The sequence below is a fragment of the Micromys minutus genome (assembly GCF_963924665.1).
Source record: "Micromys minutus genome assembly, chromosome: 24".
NCBI lineage: Eukaryota > Metazoa > Chordata > Mammalia > Rodentia > Muridae > Micromys > Micromys minutus.
The window spans coordinates 1479630-1494179 of NC_137959.1; positions in this window are offsets into that span (position 1 = coordinate 1479630).

Consider the following 14550-nt stretch of genomic DNA (forward strand, 5'->3'; position numbering starts at 1 on the left):
AAAAAAATTAGGCTATACACTTCCAACATACATGAGCACAGGGTAGATAATTTCATTTCAAAAGTGAATGGAACAAAAGATAATGGGGAAAGATTGCACCCATGTAGTATTAAAGCACAGCTGGAAAATATTAGATCCTGCCACTCTGTCTGGGATGCTAATTATATGCCAGGTATATGCCATGGTACCATAACTGAGATCCAATAAGCATGAAGAACTCCACCACATGACCTTTCTATCTACAGCCAGCATGGGCTTTCTTCACAGATGCTCCACATTCCCCGCGTCTCTAATAGTCTTGAGTCTCTAATGTAACTTATGCCTCATCCCCAAACCTTCAATGCTGTTCCCTCTCAGAGGACATCTGCAAAGACCTTGACCCTGACATATATTGCCTGGGTTCCCAGGTCTTCCTTTGAAATCTAGATAGCTATCTCTAAAATCCTATAGGTATTACATTCTCTATGGCTGTATAATCAGGACTGTGTGTACAAAGGCAGGGTCAGATATCAACTCCTGGCCCCTGGAACCAGAAGTACTATATCTTCTGAATACCTCGACATCTGAACTAAAGAAAACACTTTTCCAGGCCATTCTAGGCATTCTATGCATTTCTTCTTAAAGGAAAACATTTCTAATTAGTTATAAATTTTGCATTTGGGAATCTTGCCAATTCCTGAAATGCCCCCCCAAACATATTTGAAGCAAGTTTCTATATTTTGTTTTAATTTAATTTCTTCTAAAGCAATGATCTCTTTCTATGCTATTTTAAATCCGACCCTTTCCTATCCAAACTGCATACTGAAAATCTTTCTACTCACCATTTGGTCTTAATTCTCACTAAAAACCTAGTGAAAAGCAACTAGTTATAACTCTGCCATAATCTGTCCTGAAATTACCTATACCAAATTGATCACCTCATTGCTTCTAAATTCATGCTCGCTCAAAGTCTTAGTATATAAACAAGATGCAAAAAAAAATATTAGCAAAGATGTAATGGGAGTATTCTCTAGTTCGAGCCCTAATAGAGTCATTTCCACTTGAGTGGCCACATTCTTTACTGTATATACTATACATACTTGCACTCTGGTGTGTGATCCAGCCAGACTCATATGTTAAGCTCTGCTTAGAGTACCCTGTGTCTTTTCAAGGTTGCTTCCCTAACCTATTATGAACTCTTTCAACAGGTAAGTTCCATAGGGTTCCAAATAGCATTATCGTGTAATTAGAGCAATGACCGTATTTTTCTGGTGCAAAGTTTCTATATTTCCATGTTTTGTGCAGCTATAACCAAAATATCTGACAGAAGCAACTTATTTGAGCTCATTGTCATTGTTTGTCATTAATTTCTACAATAAAACACTGACCAAAACCAACTTGGGAGAAAATGGTTTATTCAGCTTACATATGCAGACCATAGTCCATCATTAAGAGAAGTTAGGGCTTAGAATCAGGAACTGAAACAGACCGGGAATGGAGGTGTCTTTCCAGCTGGTTCCCCATGGCTTACTCAAATACTTCTGTTATGCAATCCAGATCTCTCTGCCAGAGATGGCATCAGCTAGGGTAGTACTAGCCCTACTATATCAGTCATTAATTAAGGAAATGTCCCACAGACTTGCCAATAGGTCAATCTGATCAAGACAATTTCTCAGTTGATGTTTTCTTTTCACAGATGATTCTAGTGTATGTCGAGTTGACAAAAAAAAAAATCACTATCCAGCACACTCATAATTTCAGAGGTTCAGGCTATGGTTGATTAACCCCATATGGTTGGTCAGACTATCATAGTGGCAGAGGCATGTGGCAGAGCAGCTTATCTGACTTATAGCAAATAAGAAGCAGACATGGATAGGTAGAGACCAGGAAGTTTCTCCTAGTGAGACATCCCCAGTGACCTTGTCTTCTAGCTAGGCCCTATCCCTCAGGTTTCCAGAACCCAAGACTCCACAAATATCTCTACCAACTGAGGACAAATCCCTACAATATATGAACCTTTACCGGGGCAGCATTATAGCAAATCTACAGCAGAAGGAGAAACACATGCCACCTAGCTAAAATGTGAGCCACGTTTGTCCAAGATGTGCACTGTGGTACAAACACAGTGACTTGATTCAGATCTTTCCTTCTTCAGGAAATTCACTGAATGGGGATGAATAGCAAAAAAATATTTAGTCCCACCTTTGACATTCTCAACTTTTCTTCCCATGCCACCTCCCTGAGATTACATACAAAGACCATATCCCAGACTTCTCCAACATTTTTTTAACAATTGTCCTCAGAACAAATAACAACATGTACCAGTAAAATTCCATCTATTAGCCCAGAAGAAAAGTGTAATAAAACCAGCACTGTGGGTTTAGCATAGACAGACAAGAACCTGAATAAGGTTAGCTAGAGGTTGAAGAAAAGCAAGTAAGAATCAAATAACGAAACAAAGTGGTGGTTAACAGGCAAAAAGTGGAGTTTGTGTGACTTCAAATGATGGTAGGAAATGGAATGAACCCTCTAGAGGCAGTCACTTGGAAGTTATGTTTAGACTAGGAAAAAATATTTTTCATGAAATTGTTGGAAAATGTTGGAGAACTCTGGGATATGGTCTTTGTATGTAATCTCGGGGAGGTGGTATGGGGAGAAAAGTTGAGAATGTCAAAGACAGGTGAGGCATAGAGGCATTAACTGAAACATATCTAATGAGCCCTTTAATACTGATAAGTGCATGTGATGAAACATGATCATATCTACTTCATTCCCCATAAAATCTCTCCATATTTCCTTCATCACATAGCATACTCAGCTTTATGTCTTTTTTTTAATAGCTCACAAAGTTCAGTTACTCTTGCTCATATTCACATGTGTATGAGGCACATACTGGAGCATGGAAAGTCTAGTAGTGGTCAGGGTCACAACAAAATAACCTTCCCTCTGCCATCAATTATCAACCTCCTTTACCATGGAGGAATAGACAGAAGCAACAGAAAACTGGCAAGGAGCTTTTGTCACAGGTACACAAAGGACATAGACCTGGAACATACTTAGCCTAAAGAAGAAAGCCCAGTTAATAGGGGAGGAGAGCAAATGGGAAGTGAAAAAATGAGGTCATGTCTAGACAGCTAGGCTGTGAAGTGGAAGCCTGAGACATTAGTTACAGAGCCAAGCTGGGGTCCAGTAGCCTTCATAATCACTCCCAGTTCAAGGGGCTCAACTTCCCAACATTCAAGAAGCTATCTCATTGTGCCTCAGAAGAACTGAAATTGGTTAATGGGACATATTCCTTCTATAAAGCATAGAGAAGCACAGAATTAATGATCTGTTGAGTAGCACACAGAGACAGATTAGTTAAAAGGCCACCACTCTAGAGTGGGGGTAGGAATTAATTACAAAAAGAAAAAACCAAACATTTAGTTCAGGTCCAGAAAGCAATTAAAGACTCTAGCACTTATTAACCAGAGATCCAGGTGGCTACAGAACTCTGCACACAATTTCATTTTCCCCAGAGCCAATGTGGACTCACCATGAAGGGCTCACAGTGCCATTCACCCCAAAGCAGTAGGAGATACGGATTTTTTCCAACATATAAAAATATATTTTTTGAATTTATTTTTGATATAACATGTCTTATTCCATTTCTTTTTCTGTAAACATTTCTGGATTTAGGGAACAATAAATTGTCTTGGAATGACTATCAACATGAGGATGGGTCTTGTACCATTTGTACAATTTGTCAGCTCTGTCCCTTAAGTTTCTATGCATTAAAACTTCTCTTAGTGATATAAGAGCAGGCACATTCAGAGTATTGTGACACAAACTAGAGACAGGTTCTTCTGAATATTGATGCCGCTGGCAGGAAGTGATCTATGTCTTCCTTAGGACCTGCTAAGGTTGTTTTGCTCCTGTCTCTCTCTGTTTCATCCAAAACTGCTACTTTGAGACTTTTCTCCTTCTGGTGTTTCTTTGTAACCTATGGCTTATTACTATATATTTAGTGTAGCCCTCCCTCCCTCCCTCCCTCCCTCCCTCCCTCCCTCTCTCTCTCTCTCTCTCTCTCTCTCTCTCTCTCTCTCTCTCTCTCTCTTTCTCTTCACCCTGCCACACACTCTTATAGCTTCATTATGTAGCTGAGAAGAAATGACTTTGGACTTCTGATCTCCAGCCTTCATTTCTCCAGGGCTTGGATTTAAGGCCTGTGCTACCGTGCCAGGTGTTTTCTGGTGCTGTGATCAAAAGCCAGTGTTTCATGGGAACTAGACAAGGGCTTTACCAACTGAGCCACACCTGCAGCCCCCTGCTACACCTTCTTTTAAAAAAATTTATTGCATGTTCTCTATATTTACATTTTAAATGATATACCCTTCCCCCCACTCCCTTCCCTTCTCCCTATCAACTTGTTTCCATGAAAATGATCTCTCTCCCAATCACCCTCTCCACTGCAGTGTCTTGGCTGTTGATGAAGTTGTTCTTCCCATGAAGATGCAAATCTTTCAGCAATTCCAGTCCTTTCTCTAGCTTTTTCATTGGGGTCCCCGTGTTCAGTCTGATGTTTAGCTGCAAGCATCCTCGTCTGTAGTATCTGTATGACTCTGGGAGAGCCTCTGAGGAGACATTCATGTTTGGTTCCTGCCAGTAAAAACTTCTTAGCATCTGCAATAGCGCTTGGGTTTGGTGGCTGCATATAAGGTGGTTCTCCAGGTGAGGCAGTCTCTATAGTTATTTTCTTCAATCCCTGCTCCTCTATTTGACTATATATTTTCTCTCCTGTTTTGTTCTCCCTTCTAAGAAGAACTGAGGCACCCACATTCTAGCCTTCCTTTTTTTGAACTTCGTAGGTTCTGTGGATGGTTTCTTTGCTATTCAGAGCTCTTGTTTTGGAGGGGGGAGACTAGTATTTGCTTATAAGTAAGTATATCCCATGAGTTTTCTTTTGTGACTGGGTTACCTCACTCAGGATGATAGCTTCAAGTTCCATACATTTGCTTAGGAATTTCATGAACTTGTTGTTCTTAAGAGCTGAGTACTACTTCATTGTGTATATGTACCACAATTTATGAATCCATTCCTCTGTTGAGGGACATCTGGATTCTTTTCAGCTTCTGACTATTATAAATAAGACTGCTATGAACATAGTGGAAAATGTGTCCTTGTTAAATATTGGAGCTACTTTTTGGGTATGTGCCCAGGAGTAGTATAGCTGCATCTTCAGGTAGCACTGTATCAAATTTTCTGAGTAAAAGCCAGAGTCTAGTTTTAAAAGACAGCAGCATGGATGACTAACACATTTTTCTCTAATGACAAAGGAAAAGTCTGCAGAAGCAAGAGGGCTGATTTTTTTCTAGCTTTCTTCCAATCTTGTTGTCAGCAGCACCTCTATCTCTGTTTACAAAAGTTCCCTTTGTTCTGCCTTTTCAAGACTCCAGTCAGAACCTATTTGTATAGTGGATTTCCAGGAGGAAATCAAGTATTACCTTCAAGACATTTTCTGCTTATCTTTAAGGGAAAAGGAAACTATTAAAGAGAAACAAGTCACAAAATGGTAAGCACCTGAATTACTTTTTCTTTAAAGTCCTCCTGTTCAGGTAGCAAAACAGACAGCTTGTCTCTCAACATCCTGTGAGAAAGCCTCTGAATTGAATGGTTCTACTGAGTAATTGTTTGCTCAGTATCTGGTGAATTAGAAGAACACAAGGAAGGAGAAATCAATGCCGATCAAAGAAAGTATGTGAAACATTAAGAGGAAATACATATTCTAAGTTTAAAAGGGTGGATGAAGTTTTTGCATTAAATGCTATGGTTTGAATATAAATATATACCATAGTCAATGAATCACTAACATTTGGCTATCTCATGATCAATAAACAAACAGCATTACAGATGTTTGCACCTCAGGATGTTGGAATTTGTGCTATTTTTTCATCCATCTGGGAGAAACTATGATGTGGACAGTAAACTTACAAGTCTTGAGTTAATGGGAAAGTCTGGGGTTCCGTGAGAACACAAAAGGTGCCATGACCGCAGCACGGCAGGTCAGTTACACCATTTACAATAAGTTTCAATTTCCTCAAAGAAAACTACTGCGTTCTGAGTGTATCAGAACCTCTTATTACAAATAACAGAATGCCTTAATTTAAGCTAAATAAAAACCAGGAAATTGCACTTCATCTGCTGAAAGAAGTGAGGCAATATTAACCTGGGGGTAGTTTCTTTCCATCATTTTCCCTTACTACTGTTGATGCTGTCCTCATCCTGGGGTGAGGGCTGCTTAGACTCGTCAGTGGTTCTCCCACTGTATTTCACTGATTTCCATAAGATATCAAATTTATGTTGATGATGGGATGTGATGACCAGAATATATTTTAACCACTGACCTCTAATAAAATGGATGTCAGGTAGTGAAAGAAAATGATGTTCCAAATGGAATGGACAGAAAGATAACTAGATAAAGAGACAATAGACAATAGATAGATAGATTATATAGAAAATTAATAGATAATAAGTGGCAGGCATATGTATTCATATATATGTAGATAGAGAATAGATAATGTATAAGTATATAAAAGATTGATAGATCTAAAAATAGATAGCAATAAATATACAAGTTGATAAATACAAATAGGAGATAAATATACAAGTAAGAAGATACATGATCCATAAAGAATAAATACATGGATAAACAGATGAGTGTTAGGCTGATTACACTTAAATAAGAAAGAACCATCATAACATAATAAGGGAGGTATACAGAGCCTGAGAGTAAATATTTTCATTTTCTTTTTTTTTTTTTTTTTTTTTTTTTTTTTTTTTTTTTTTTTTGCATCAGGAATAAGGTTTGTACATTCTTTTTTTAAACAAATTTATTTTACAAAACGAAGATAAATGTACAGATTTTAAGCATTTTTTGCATAAAATTATACAATACATTTTTGTCATTATTTTTTTTTAAAGGTTTGATAGTGTGATAAAGATCCCACCAGTAACAATGAGCATAAAGTACATGTAAAACAAGATGCAACCTGGAAATAGTCAAAGTTTTCTTGGTGTGTAAAGATTTTTTTTTAATACAATGACCAGACAGTACATGTAATACAGGGTACAACCCAGAATTTGTCAATGTGTTCTTGGTGGGTAAGGATTAAGAATGACTAATTTTTTTTGTTTTGTTTTGTTTTCTTTTTTCTTGGACTTCATACAGTCTGTGAGTTGTTTCTGGAGCAGTGCGAGCCTCTGGGGTTAGCATCCCAATGTCAGTGACTGCATATTATGTCTGTTCTTTTGTGACTGGGTTATCTCACTCAGGATGATATTCTCTAGATGCAGTCATTTTCTTAAGAATTTGGTCAAGTCATTGTTTCTGGTGGCTGAGTAGTATTCCATTGTGTAAATGTACCACAATTTTTGTATCCATTCATCTTCTGAACGACATCTGGGTTCTTTTCAGCTAATGGTTACTATAAATAGAGCTGCTATGGACATTGTGGTGCATATATCTTTTTTGTGTATTAAAGTGTCTCTGGGGTATATGCCCAAAAGTGAAATAGCTGGGTCTTCAGGTAGTATTATATCCAATTTTCTGAGGTATCGCCAGACTGATTTCCAGAGTGGTTGTATTAGTTTGCAACCCCACCAACAATGGAGAAGTGTTCCTCTTTCTCCTCAACCTCGCCAGCATCTGTTGTCATCTGAGTTTTTGATCTTGGCCAATCTGACTGGTGTGAGGTAGAATCTCATGGTTGTTTTGATTTGCATTTCCCTGATGGCTAAGGATGTTGAGCACTTCCTCAGATATTTCTCACCCATTCTATATTCCTCAACTGAGAACGTTTTGTTTAGCTCTGTACCCCATTTTTTAATAGGGTTATTTGATTCTCTGGTGTCTAGCTTTTTGAGTTCTTTGTATACCTTGGATATTAGGCCTCTATCTGATGTGGAGTTGGTAAAGATCTTTTCCCATTTTGTTGGCTGCCGTTTTGTTTTCTTGACAATGTCCTTAGCCTTACAGAAATTTTGCAATCTCATTAAGTCCCATTTGTTAATCTTTGACCTCAGAGCTTGAGCCATTGTTGTTTTGTTCAGAAAATTTTCTCCTGTGCCTTTGTGTTCTAAGGTTTTCCTATTTTCTCATCTAATAGTTTCAGTGTATCTGGTTTAATGTGGAGATTGTTGATCCACTTACACTTGACCTTTGTACAAGGAGATAAGAAAGGGTCTATTTTCATTCTTTTGCATGCTGAGTGCCAGTTGGACCTGCACCATTTGTTGAATAGGCTGTCCTTTTTCCATTGAATGTTTACGGCTCCTTTGTCAAAAATCAGGTGACCATATACATGAGGGCTCATTTCTGGATCTTCTATTCTATTCCATTGATCAACATGCCTATCTTTGTAACAGTACCATGCAGTTTTCAGCACAATTGCCTTGTAATATAGCTTGAGATCAGGGATAGTGATTCCCACTGATGTGTTCTTGTTGTTGAGGATGGATTTAGATATTCTAGGTCTTTTGTCATTCCATATGAAATTGCACATTGATCTCTCCAATTCCATGAAGAACTGGGTTGGAATTTTGATAGGGATTGCATTGAATCTGTAGATTGCTTTTGGTAGGATGGCCATTTTTAAGATGTTGATCTTTCCAATCCATGAGCATGGGAGATCTTTCCATTTTCTGAGATCTTCCTCGATTTCCTTCTTTAGAGGTTTGAAGTTCTTGTCATACAGGTACTTCACTTGCTTAGTTAGAGTCACACCAAGGTATTTCATTGTGGGGTGCTGCCTGCACATTCTCCATTACAAGATGGCGATGACATCTGGCTGGAGTTAGCAGTAAACAAGTCATGTGCATACGTGATGGGTAACTTTTAAATTCCTTGAGCTCTGCCTCTCCCATGGCATCATAGGGCCTGATGAGTTTCAACCAATCAGGGGGCTCCACGTCCAAGGCGAGGACTGATCCCATTATAAGGGGATGGGCTAGATAGTGCGGGGTCTTCGTCTTCACGTGTTGCAAGCTTATGCTCGGCCTCTCGAGAGCATTAAAGCTTTACTGCAGAAGAATCCTACTTCCTGTGCCGCGTCGTTCTTCCTAGGGAGAAGGTTGCACAGTATATTTCATAGTTTTTGTGACGATTGTGAAGGGGAACTTTTCCCTAATTTCTTTCTCCACATGTTTGTCCTTTGAGTATAGGAAGGGTACTGATTTGTTTGAGTTAATTTTGTATCCAGCCACTTTGCTGAACTTGTTTATGAGCTGTAGGAGTTCTCTGGTGGAATTTTTGAAGTCACTCAAGTACACTATCATGTCATCGGCAAAGAGTGATGTTTTTATCTCTTCCTTTCCAATTTGTATCCCCTTGATCTCCTTTTACTATCTAATTGCTCCAACCAGGACTTCCAGTACTATGTTGAAGAGGTAGGGGGAGAGTGGGCAGCCTTGTCGAGTCCCTGATTTTAGTGGGATTGCTTCAAGTTTCCCACTGTTAAGTTTGATGTTTGCTGTTGGTTTGCTGTATATTGCTTTTATTATGTTTAAGTATGGACCTTGGATTCCTGTTCTTTCAGGACATTTAACATGAAGGGGTGTTGAATTTTGTCAAATGCTTTCTCAGCATCTAGTGAGATGACCATGTGATTTTGTTCTTTGAGTTTGTTTATATGGTGGATTACATTGATGGATTTCCTTATATTAAACCATCCCTGCATCCCAGGAATGAAGCCTACATGGTCATGATGAATGATTGTTTTGATGTGTTTTTAGATTCGTTTTGCAAGCATTTTGTTGAGTATTTTTGCGTCAATGTTCATAAGTGAGATTGGTCTGAAGTTCTCTTTCATTGTAGGGTCTTTGTGTGGTTTAGGTATGAGGGTTATTGTAGCCTCAAAAAATTAGTTAGGTAGTATTCCATCTGATTCTATCTTTTGGAATAGTTTGGAGAGTATTGGTGTTATATCCGCAATGAATGTCTGATAAAATTCTGCATTGAACCTGTCTGGACCTGGGCTTTTTTTTGGTTAGGAGGCTTTTGAAGTCTTCTTCTATTTTTTTAGGTGTTATAGGATTATTTAGATGGTTTACTTGGTCCTGGTTTAACTTTAGGATCTTGTATCTGTCTATGAATTCGTCCATTTCCTCCAGATTTTCCAATTTTGTGGAGTATAAGTTTTTGTAGTAGGATCTGATGAATTCTTAAATTTCCTCAGTTTCAATTGTTATGTCTCCACTTTCCTTTCTTATTTTTTTAATTTGTATACTCTCTCTTTGCCCTCTAGTTAGTCTGGCTAGGGGTTTATCAATCTTGTTGATTTTCTCAAAGAACCAACTCTTGGTTTTGTTGATTTTTTCACTGGTTCTTTTTGTTTCTATTTGGTCTATTTCTGCCCTAATTTGATTATTTCTTGCCGTCTATTCTTCTTGGGTATATCTGCTTTTTTTTGTTCTAGGGCTTTTAGCTGTGCTGTCAGGTTGCTGATGTAAGCTCTCTCCAGTTTCTTTTTGGAAGCACTTAGGACTATGAGTTTTCCTCTCAGTACTGCTTTCATTGCATCCCATAGGTTTGGGTATGTTGTGTTTTCATTTTCGTTGAATTCTAGAAAATCCTTGATTTCTTTCTTTATTTATTCTTTGATCCTGCTATCGTTTAACAGAGCGTTGTTTAATTTCCATGTGTATGTGGGCTTTTTGTTGTCTTTGTTGTTGTTAAAGACCAGCCTCAAACCGTGGTGATCTGAGAGGATGAATGGGAGTATTTCAATCTTCTTATATCGACTGAGGCTCATTCTGTGTCCAATTATGTGGTCAATTTTCGAGAAGGTGCCATGGGGTGATGAGAAGAAGGCATATTCTTTTACTTTAGGATGATATGCTCTGTACATATGTATTAATTTTAGTTGATTCAAAGTCTCTGCTAGTTTTGTAGTGTCCTTGTTCAGTTTCTGTTTCCATGATCTGTCCATTGGTGAGAGTGGGGTATTAAAGTCTCCCACTATTATTTTGTGGGATAAATGTATTTTTTGAGCTTTAGTAGGGTTTCTTTTATGAATGTGTGTGCTTTTGTATTTGGAGCATATATGTTAAGGATTGAGAGTTCCTCTTGACAGATTTCCCCAGTAATAAGTAAAAAGTGTCCTTCCTTATCTTTTTTGATAACTTTTGGTTGGAAATTTACTTTATTCAATATTAGAATAGCCACTCCAGCTTGCTTCTTGGGGCTGTTTGCTTGGAAGTTTTTTTCCCACCATTTTACTCTGAGATAGTGTCTGTCTTTGTCTCTGAGATCAGTTTCCCTTATGCAGCAAATGGCTGGATTTTGTTTATGTATCCAGTCTAATAGCCTATGTCTCTTTATTGGGGAGTTGAGACCATTTATGTTAATAGATATCAAGGAATAGTTGTTTCTGTTTCCTGCCATTATTGCTTTTTTGGGTTGAGTTGCGTCTGTGTTTTATTCTTCTTTTGGTTTTCTGGTTTAGGAGTTTTCTTGTTTTTACTAGGATGTATTTTCCCTCATTGTGTTGGGTTTTCCACCTATAATTCGTTGTAGTGCTGGATTTGTGGTCAGATATTGTGTAAATTTTGATTTGTCTTGAAATATATTCATCTCTCCATCAATGGTGATTGATAGTTTTGCTGGGTAAAGCAGCTTGTGCTGGCACTTGTGCTCTATTAGGGTTTGCATGATGTCTGTCCAGGCTCTTCTAGCTTTCATAGTCTCTGTTGAGAAATCGGGTGTGAGTCTGATTGGTCTGCCTTTATATATTACCTGACATTTTTCCCTTACTGCTTTTAGTATTCTTTCTTTGCTTTGGGCACTTGGTGTTTTGACTATTATGTGTTGGGAGGTATTTCTTTTCTGGTTCAACTTATTTGAAGTTCTGAAGGCTTCTTTTATGCTCGTGGTCGTCTCATTCTTGAGGGTAGGAAAGTTTTCTTTTATGATTTTGTTGAAGATATTTACTGTGCCTCTTAGTTGATACTCTTCTCCCTCTTCTATTCCTATTATCCTTAGGTTCTGTCTTCTCATTGTGTCCTGGATTTCCTGGACATATTGGGTTAGGAGCTTTTTGTTTTTTGCATCTTCTCTGGCTGTTTTGTCTATGTTTACAATGTTGTCTTCTGCCCCTGAGATTCTCTCGTCCATCTCTTGTATTCTATTGGAAATGCTTGCTTCTGTGACTCCTGATTTCTTTTTTAGTTGTTCTACCTCTAGGGTTATCTCTTTTAGTGTTTTCTTTATTGTGTCAATTTCCGTTTTAAATTCCCTCTTCTATTCCTTCATCTCTTTGGTTCTGTTTTCCTCTAGTTCTTTGAGTTCTTTGAGTGTTTTTCTTGTTTCCTCTTTAAAAGCTTCTGAATATTTTTGCTTTTCCTCCCGTTCTTTTTTAAGTATCTCTATCAGCATCTTGAGGTATGATTTCAGGTCTGCGTTTTTTTTTTTTTTTTTTTTTTTTTTTCTGGAATGATTGGCATTCCAATGTTTGCTGTTATGGGAGAGCTGGCTTCTGGTGTTGCCAGGTTGTCTTGGTTTCCTTGGGATATACTCTTTCGCTTTCCACTTGCTATTTTGTTGTCTGTTATATGTTCTTGCCTTTCCCTTGTATCTGGTCTGTATCCCTGGATCTCCACTGGTCCAGTTGGCAGATGGTTAGAGCCCTGTTCTGTGCCTCAGAGTCGCTGGGTGGGAACAGAAGTTCCAATGTTGTGTTCCTGGTCCCTGGATTGGGCAGTGCTGGGGCATGCTTTCTGTGCGCACTCTGCAGAGAACTCTCTGCTCCCTGGCTGCCGAGATCTTCTACTCACCAGTCTTTAAAACTTTAGGAACTGCTGGTCCAGGTGGCAGATGGCCCGAGCCCTGTTCTGTGCCCCAGAGTCGCCAGGTGGAAACAGAAGTTCCAAAGTTGTGTTCTTGTTCCCTGGATCAGGCAGGGCAGGGGGTGTGCTTTCTGTGCACACTCCGCAGAGATCTCTCTGCTCCCTGGCTGCCTAGATCTCCTATCACCAGTCTGTAAACCTTTAGGAACTGTTGTTCTGGGTGGCAGATGGGCCGAGCTCTGTCCGGGTGAAAACAGAAGTTCCAAAGTTGTGTTCCTGGTCCCTGGATCAGGCAAGGCGGGGGGTGTGCTTTCTGTGCACACTCTGCAGAGATTTCTCTGCTCCCTGGCTGCCTAGATCTCCTACTCACTGGTCTTTAAACCTTTAGGAACTGCTGGTCCGGGTGGCAGATGGGCCGAGCTCTGTTCTGCGCCCTGAAGTCGCTGCCGGGTGGAAACAGAAGTTCCAAAGTTGTGTTCCTGATCCCTGGATCAGACAGGGTGGGAGGGTGCGCTTTCTGTGTGCACTTCGCAGAGATCTCTCTGCTCCCCAGCTGCCTAGATCTCCTATCACCAGTCTGTAAACCTTTAGGAACTGTTGGTCTGGGTGGCAGATGGGCCGAGCTCTGTCCGGGTGAAAACAGAAGTTCCAAAGTTGTGTTCCTGGTCCCTGGATCAGGCAGGGCGGGGGGTGTGCTTTCTGTGCACACTCCGCAGGGATTTCTCTGCTCCCTGGCTGCCTAGATCTCCTACTCACCGGTCTTTAAACCTTTAGGAACTGCTGGTCCGGGTGGTAGATGGGCCGAGCCCTGTTCTGCGCCCGTCACCGGGTGGAAGCAGAGGTTCCAAATCTGTGTCCTTGGTCCCTGGATCGGGCGGGGCGGGGGGTGCGCTTTCTGTGCACACTCCACAGAGATCTCTCTGCTCCCCAGCTGCCTAGATCTCCTATCACCAGTCTGTAAACCTTTAGGAACTGTTGGTCTGGGTGGCAGATGGGCCAAGCTCTGTTCTGCCCCGCCTGGGTGCTGTTGAAGCAGCCTTCACGCCAGTATCTTGATTTGCAATGCTTTTCCTCATCCACTGAGTGAGGCCTGTGGAAGAAGCGGCTGCTCCTCTGTGCAAGGCATTGTTCTGGAAACCAGAGGAGGGCACAGAGAGTGTCCTCCTGTTCTAATGAAAAATAAGCAAGCCCTTATTTTTATACAACTATTTGGTCACAGTTTTAAATTGGAGTAGATGAGAGACTAATAGCTCAGGAATCCTGGGCACACCGTTCTATCTGCCAAGTATAATCCTGGTCCAATCAAGCCTGAAGATTGGCATGATTATCCAGCAACACCTCCAACCTCTGGGATAAGCAAGAGGGTTCCTGCATGCAGCACAAAGAACACCTCCGCTAACGTTTATCATTCCTATGGAATGCATTTGTGATGGGATGGTAGGTAGAGATGATGCTGAAAGGATGTCTATGTAAGAACTTCTCTGCTGTGTGGTCTTGCATAAGCAACTCTCTTTCTCCAGTACACCTTGCCTCTTGTCATGTGAGTTGTAAATCTTTTTCTCTCTCTACATTTTTGGTATGGATCCTAAATGTCTATGGAGATCACAGCTTGGGAGATAGAAATGTCTGGGCTGTGTTGAGGCTCAGAAGTGTATTTGTGAGAAAACCTAGGAGCAAAGTATAAGCAGAGAAGTGGGCTGATGGTCACTCTGCAGAATTTGAGGACATCTGAGAGTCTTTGACCCTCAGATC